The 6,000-nt window shown below is 50.0% G+C and overlaps 1 protein-coding gene across 2 annotated transcripts in view; it reads right to left on the reverse strand.

Moving 5' to 3' along the window:
• The window catches only part of LOC142311087 (uncharacterized), a 79,909-nt gene extending 74,154 nt beyond the window's left edge, over positions 1–5,755 (reverse strand). Inside the window, exon 1 of one of the 2 annotated variants that reach the window (XM_075349163.1) lies at positions 5,713–5,755. The gene's annotated coding sequence lies outside the window, so the exon portion shown is untranslated. Of the gene's footprint in view, positions 1–5,671 lie in introns of both variants that reach the window. The other variant, XM_075349162.1, reaches the window with a different exon arrangement.
• Between the last annotated feature and the right edge of the window lie 245 nt (positions 5,756–6,000).

Raw genomic sequence — 6,000 nt, forward strand, 5'->3', positions numbered from 1 at the left:
TTGGCCGCAGCTCGGCAGTATTATGTCAGTACTGACGTCTGCTCTGATGAAGCAGTATAGGCTGCAGTTGAGGCTGTTTGGCTGAAGCTCGGCAGTATTATGTCAGTACTGACGTCTGCTCTGATGAAGCAGTATAGGCTGCAGTTGAGGCTGTTTGGCCGCAGCTCGGCAGTATTATGTCAGTACTGACGTCTGCTCTGATGAAGCAGTATAGGCTGCAGTTGAGGCTGTTTGGCTGCAGCTCGGCAGTATTATGTCAGTACTGACGTCTGCTCTGATGAAGCAGTATAGGCTGCAGTTGAGGCCGTTTGGCCGCAGCTCGGCAGTATTATGTCAGTACTGACGTCTGCTCTGATGAAGCAGTATAGGCTGCAGTTGAGGCCGTTTGGCCGCAGCTCGGCAGTATTATGTCAGTACTGACGTCTGCCCTGATGAAGCAGTATAGGCTGCAGTTGAGGCCGCAGTTTGGCTACAGCTCGGCAGTATTATGTCAGTACTGACGTCTGCTCTGGTGAAGCAGTATAGGCTGCAGTTGAGGCCGTTTGGCTACAGCTCGGCAGTATTATGTCAGTACTGACGTCTGCTCTGATGAAGCAGTATAGGCTGCAGTTAAGGCTGTTTGGCGGCAGCTCGGCAGTATTATGTCAGTACTGACGTCTGCTCTGATGAAGCAGTATAGGCTGCAGTTGAGGGTGTTTGGCCGCAGCTCGGCAGTATTATGTCAGTACTGACGTCTGCCCTGATGAAGCAGTATAGGCTGCAGTTGAGGCCGCAGTTTGGCTACAGCTCGGCAGTATTATGTCAGTACTGACGTCTGCTGTGATGAAGCAGTATAGGCTGCAGTTGAGGCCGTTTGGCTGTAGCTCGGCAGTATTATGTCAGTACTGACGTCTGCTCTGATGAAGCAGTATAGGCTGCAGTTGAGGCTGTTTGGCTGCAGCTCGGCAGTATTATGTCAGTACTGACGTCTGCCCTGATGAAGCAGTATAGGCTGCAGTTGAGGCCGTTTGGCCGCAGCTCGGCAGTATTATGTCAGTACTGACGTCTGCTCTGATGAAGCAGTATAGGCTGCAGTTGAGGCCGCAGTTTGGCTACAGCTCGGCAGTATTATGTCAGTACTGACGTCTGCTCTGATGAAGCAGTATAGGCTGCAGTTGAGGCTGTTTGGCGGCAGCTCGGCAGTATTATGTCAGTACTGACGTCTGCTCTGATGAAGCAGTATAGGCTGCAGTTGAGGCCGCAGTTTGGCTACAGCTCGGCAGTATTATGTCAGTACTGACGTCTGCTCTGATGAAGCAGTATAGGCTGCAGTTGAGGCTGTTTGGCGGCAGCTCGGCATTATTATGTCAGTACTGACGTCTGCTCTGATGAAGCAGTATAGGCTGCAGTTGAGGCCGTTTGGCCGCAGCTCGGCAGTATTATGTCAGTACTGACGTCTGCTCTGATGAAGCAGTATAGGCTGCAGTTGAGGCTGTTTGGCTGAAGCTCGGCAGTATTATGTCAGTACTGACGTCTGCTCTGATGAAGCAGTATAGGCTGCAGTTGAGGCTGTTTGGCCGCAGCTCGGCAGTATTATGTCAGTACTGACGTCTGCTCTGATGAAGCAGTATAGGCTGCAGTTGAGGCTGTTTGGCGGCAGCTCGGCAGTATTATGTCAGTACTGACGTCTGCTCTGATGAAGCAGTATAGGCTGCAGTTGAGGCTGTTTGGCGGCAGCTCGGCAGTATTATGTCAGTACTGACGTCTGCTCTGATGAAGCAGTATAGGCTGCAGTTGAGGCCGTTTGGCCGCAGCTCGGCAGTATTATGTCAGTACTGACGTCTGCCCTGATGAAGCAGTATAGGCTGCAGTTGAGGCCGCAGTTTGGCTACAGCTCGGCAGTATTATGTCAGTACTGACGACTGCTCTGATGAAGCAGTATAGGCTGCAGTTGAGGCCGCAGTTTGGCTACAGCTCGGCAGTATTATGTCAGTACTGACGTCTGCTCTGATGAAGCAGTATAGGCTGCAGTTGAGGCTGTTTGGCTGCACCTGGGCAGTATTATGTCAGTACTGACGTCTGCTCTGATGAAGCAGTATAGGCTGCAGTTGAGGCCGTTTGGCCGCAGCTCGGCAGTATTATGTCAGTACTGACGTCTGCTCTGATGAAGCAGTATAGGCTGCAGTTGAGGCTGTTTGGCTGCAGCTCGGCAGTATTATGTCAGTACTGACGTCTGCCCTGATGAAGCAGTATAGGCTGCAGTTGAGGGTGTTTGGCCGCAGCTCGGCAGTATTATGTCAGTACTGACGTCTGCTCTGATGAAGCAGTATAGGCTGCAGTTGAGGCCGTTTGGCCGCAGCTCGGCAGTATTATGTCAGTACTGACGTCTGCTCTGATGAAGCAGTATAGGCTGCAGTTGAGGCTGTTTGGCTGCAGCTCGGCAGTATTATGTCAGTAATGACGTCTGCTCTGATGAAGCAGTATAGGCTGCAGTTGAGGCTGTTTTGGTGCAACCTGCAAGTGACAAGTTCCGTTAGGCTGCTTTCACACTACGTTTTTTTAACATTTGTCATGAACGTTTTTTAACGCAAAACCGGATCCAGTGCAGACACCTTTTCATTTCAATGCATTTTCAATGGACTCGCGTTAACATGCGTTCACATGCGTTTGCGTGCGTTATAGTGTGGATCCAGCGATTTGCAGTTTTTTAACTTTTTTCAAAAACGCTACTTGTAGAGTTTTTGAGCTGCGTCTAAATACTGCAAATTGCTGGATCCTGACTATACTGCATGCAAACGCATGTGAATGCTGGGATGCTGATAGACTGGATCCTGCTTGCTCTACTGAGCATGCCCAGAAGCCAGCCTCGCGTGATCAGTCTCCCTCTGCTCCCTCAATATCGGGTAACCGTGGGCTTAGTTACCCGATGTTTATCTTGGTTACGTGTGCAGGGAGCAGGCAGCCCGGCTCCTAGCAGCTGCAGACGCTCGTAACCAATGTAAATATTGGGTATCCAAGCAAGTTACCCGATGTTTTCCTTGGTTTCGAGCCTCCACAGCTGTCAGATGCCGGCTCCCAGTCTTTCACGTTCAGTTCCCCTCACTCCCGATCACATAACTCCAATGCCCGCCCATAAACTTAAAGTGACAGGATCCTGCAAAATAACACATGCGTTTTGTTTTGCAAAAACAGGATCCGCTTTTGCAGCAAAAAAACGTTCATGACGCATGCTAAAAAAACGTAGTGTGAAAGCAGCCTTACTCTCTGGGAACAGCTGTGCCGACATTACTGGAATGACAACTGCACAAGAGGAGTATCTGTTGATTAAGCTGGGGTTATCGCGTAGTGGACAACCACTTTAGGGGTGTGTGTAAAATACGTCTTTTTTAGGTGGGCAAACCTGACAAGGTTTTGAAGAGGCAGAAGCAGGAAACTCCTGTATGTTTTTTGACTATTTTCTCAATGCTTTTTGTCGCTTTAGAGCACCGAAGGGGTTGGGTTTTTTTTTAACCTTTTATTGCTATTTTTGGAGTTTCCTTTCAACTACATTTTACTATGAAGAAATCATTACAGGTTTTCAAAAAAAAAAAACAAATAAAAACCCCCAATCCGCTGGTAACAGCTAAAAAAGTTGCCTGGGCGTCTTCTGAGCTTTCCATTTAATCCCATTATAAAGTACAGGCCGTCTTCACATCGGACGTCGTCAGAGGAACAGACAGCTCACTTCTACACGACTGCCTGAAGCGGTTAATGGACACTACATAGAGATTAATGTGTGCATTGTATGGAGCGTTTTCTGAGAAGAGCCCCTGAAAAAAACGTTGTGATCACATACTAGCATTTCGCAACCACAAACATTCCCCAGAACATCCTCTATAATATGTCACAGGAATTATGGGACATCCATGGACAAGTTGCGGAACGTATGACGCTATTATAACTGACAAGACACGCTATGTACGGTGACATAATGGACAAGGCACGCTACGTACGGTGACATAACGGACAAGGCATGCTACGTACGGTGACATAACGGACAAGGCACGCTACGTACGGTGACATAACGGACAAGGCACGCTACGTACGGTGACATAACGGACAAGGCACGCTACGTACGGTGACATAATGGACAAGGCACGCTACGTACGGTGACATAACGGACAAGGCACGCTACGTACGGTGACATAACGGACAAGGCACGCTACGTACGGTGACATAATGGACAAGGCACGCTACGTACGGTGACATAATAGACAAGGCACGCTACGTACGGTGACATTACAACGGACAAGGCACGCTACGTACGGTGACATAACGGACAAGGCACGCTACGTACGGTGACATTATAACGGACAAGGCATGCTACGTACGGTGACATAACGGACAAGGCATGCTACGTACGGTGACATAACGGACAAGGCACGCTACGTACGGTGACATAACGGACAAGGCACGCTACGTACGGTGACATAATGGACAAGGCACGCTACGTACGGTGACATAACGGACAAGGCACGCTACGTACGGTGACATAACGGACAAGGCACGCTACGTACGGTGACATAACGGACAAGGCACGCTACGTACGGTGACATAATGGACAAGGCACGCTACGTACGGTGACATAATGGACAAGGCACGCTACGTACGGTGACATAATGGACAAGGCACGCTACGTACGGTGACATAATGGACAAGGCATGCTACGTACGGTGACATAATGGACAAGGCATGCTACGTATGGTGACATAATGGACAAGGCACGCTACGTACGGTGACATAACGGACAAGGCACGCTACGTACGGTGACATAACGGACAAGGCACGCTACGTACGGTGACATAATGGACAAGGCACGCTACGTACGGTGACATAATAGACAAGGCACGCTACGTACGGTGACATTACAACGGACAAGGCACGCTACGTACGGTGACATAACGGACAAGGCACGCTACGTACGGTGACATTATAACGGACAAGGCACGCTACGTACGGTGACATTATAACGGACAAGGCACGCTACGTACGGTGACATTATAACGGACAAGGCGCGCTACGTACGGTGACATAATGGACAAGGCACGCTACGTACGGTGACATTATAACGGACAAGGCGCGCTACGTACGGTGACATAATGGACAAGGCACGCTACGTACGGTGACATTATAATGGACAAGGGGCGCTACGTACGGTGACATTATAACGGACAAGGGGCGCTACGTACGGTGACATAACGGAGAAGGTGCGCTACGTACGGTACATTATAACGGACAAGGGGCACTACGTGCGGTGACATTATAACGAAGAAGGGGCGCTACGCATGGTGACATTATAATGGACAAGGGGCGCTACGCATGGTGACATTATAATGGACAAGGGGCGCTACGTACGGTGACATAACGGAGAAGGTGCGCTACGTACGGTACATTATAACGGACAAGGCGCGCTACGCACAGTGACATAACAGACAAGGGGCGCTACGTGCGGTGACATTATCATGGGTACAGTCATGGGAAAGTAGGAAAATGAAGAAAAGAACTAAACACTGCTATCAGGACGGGCAAACCCCTATAAAGCCAGTGTCGCTCCTCAGATAACAAAGCTTGATGATCTCAACAAAGCCTGCTCCACCTGCTGTAGGTACAATAATGCCAAGGAAGACCTGGAACATGTTTGCCGGAAACGTACCAACCTGCCGGCTTCCATCCACTTCTGCCCACTCCCCTCACCTTCACTGCCAGCTTCCACGGCTCCGAGAACCTACACGCCACGCTTCCGGTCTGTGCGGCCAGCTGGTCGCTTCCCGCGTCTGTGGTTGGCTGAGTGTTTGTTGTGCCCGGTGCCTTGTGGGGGATGTAGTTCGTAACGCTTTAATGTTTATCGTGTATAGTAGCCTTAGGGACTTCAGCTCCCATGATACAACACTTTCAGGTCACGCTGCCGTCGTCCCGTGATTTTGGGGTGAGATTTTCAGGTGGTCGGCTGAGGGGGAGGTGTAGTGTAAACGGCAATTTAGA

This window comes from Anomaloglossus baeobatrachus, chromosome 5, assembly GCF_048569485.1.
Source record: "Anomaloglossus baeobatrachus isolate aAnoBae1 chromosome 5, aAnoBae1.hap1, whole genome shotgun sequence".
Lineage (NCBI taxonomy): Eukaryota > Metazoa > Chordata > Amphibia > Anura > Aromobatidae > Anomaloglossus > Anomaloglossus baeobatrachus.